The 1,610-nt window shown below is 41.3% G+C and overlaps 1 long non-coding RNA gene across 1 annotated transcript; it reads right to left on the minus strand.

Annotated features, from left to right (window-relative positions):
- Positions 1-1,060: 1,060 nt before the first annotated feature.
- On the minus strand, positions 1,061-1,527 carry LOC108167256 (uncharacterized). Its single transcript, XR_001777608.1, has 2 exons — positions 1,403-1,527; positions 1,061-1,245 (listed from the first exon to the last, which is right to left on the minus strand). It is a non-coding gene; the product is annotated as an uncharacterized LOC108167256 (long non-coding RNA).
- Positions 1,528-1,610: the final 83 nt, after the last annotated feature.

Raw genomic sequence — 1,610 nt, forward strand, 5'->3', positions numbered from 1 at the left:
GTGACAACGGACTGTGTGGCGCAGCCCCCGAGTCGGTAGGCTGCTCCAGCTGATCTAGCTGATCTAGCCTGACCGACCGGGGCATGACGCTACAGCTGGGGCAACCATTATCCGACAGCGCCTCCCTGAGACAGGAGGGACACAATCAAGTCCATCGTTGGGCTGGAGCTGCGCTAGACAGGTCCAAATTATCCAGCATCGTGCTGCTGAAAGGCGTGATTAGCCYGCCAACTACCAGAAGTGAGCAGAAAACGCTACTGGCGACTCGGTTGCAGGAAAACCCCRTAGAGGCTATGAACTCAGGGYGAGTAGAAACGTCACTGGTGAGTCAGATAAACTATTGAAGAACTCAGCGCAAGTGTGAGGGATTTACACAGACCAACCAGAGAGACACTGAATAGTTTCAAAACAGGCCAAAACTTTATGCAAACTACAGTCTGGGTTAGGCAGAATAAGAGAACATTATCTGCAAATAAACATATTTTTATGTTCTACTTCTTCAACAGCAATACTAGACATGGTTCTCTGAAATCCGTGAGGTCATCCTCAAGCATGAATAAATTGTTTAATATTACATCTCTTAAATGCCCGACTAACACAGCCTGAATACATTTTTCTGCATGAAGTGGTGATTTTACATGTTCACTAGAATATGCCATCTCCAGCAGCATCGAGCCATGCATCAGTTTTCATGTCACTACAGACTCCAGCAGATGGCGCTCTCTGATCTCTGTCCAAATGTGAGATAATTTTAATACTTCCTCTGTGATGTTGCTTTACCTTGCAAATTACACTCACTWAATTTCACATAAAGTTGTCTACCTGAAGCATTAAATCACACAGACAGACACCTGTTWATACTGCAGGTGGGTTACTGTGCACAAATTGTCTCTATTTTTGACATTGGAAATTGTAATAAACAATGAACAGGCATAAAGCAGAAAATAGAGTTTATTGTAATATTTAAATTTATTGTAACTAGAAGCAGGACTATCAAAACACTATAAAAAATTTATCTTTAGATATCAAATACTTAAAACTCAAGAATAAAATCAAAAACTTTATACATGCAGACCTTTATTTCAAACATCCAATTTCAGCACTTTTTCACAGATCCAGTATTTAGCAGCATCACATGAAAAATCGTTCCAAGACGCTTTGCCGTCCTTATTGACACGTACACAGCCCTCCTCACCCCATCTTCCACTTGTTCCTCCATTATCAGGCTGAGAGCCCAGCCAGTTCCTGTTGAAATTGTGACAAACAGAATTAGACCTCGTTTCATACATTGCAACAACAGACACAAACATACAGCTGAGATTGTGGAGAAATAAAATGACATGTCAAACCACATGYCTCTGTTTGTGCCTYTCAGCACTGAATCAAATAACTAATCACTTACTTGAACTCTGGGGARGTTCCATCAACCCATTTCCAGGAGCCCTCAGTTTCTTTATCATTTAAACCAATCCAAGCTTCCTGCTTGATGAGTGCAGCAAGGAATGTCTGTCAAATAAGGCACAAAACTATGTCATGTGTTTGAAAACTTTAGGAATTTATGCCAAATGCTGTGTACACATGTGGACCATATGAGCAAACCTTATTTGTTT

This window comes from Poecilia reticulata, linkage group LG2, assembly GCF_000633615.1.
Source record: "Poecilia reticulata strain Guanapo linkage group LG2, Guppy_female_1.0+MT, whole genome shotgun sequence".
In the NCBI taxonomy this organism is placed as follows: Eukaryota; Metazoa; Chordata; class Actinopteri; order Cyprinodontiformes; family Poeciliidae; genus Poecilia; species Poecilia reticulata.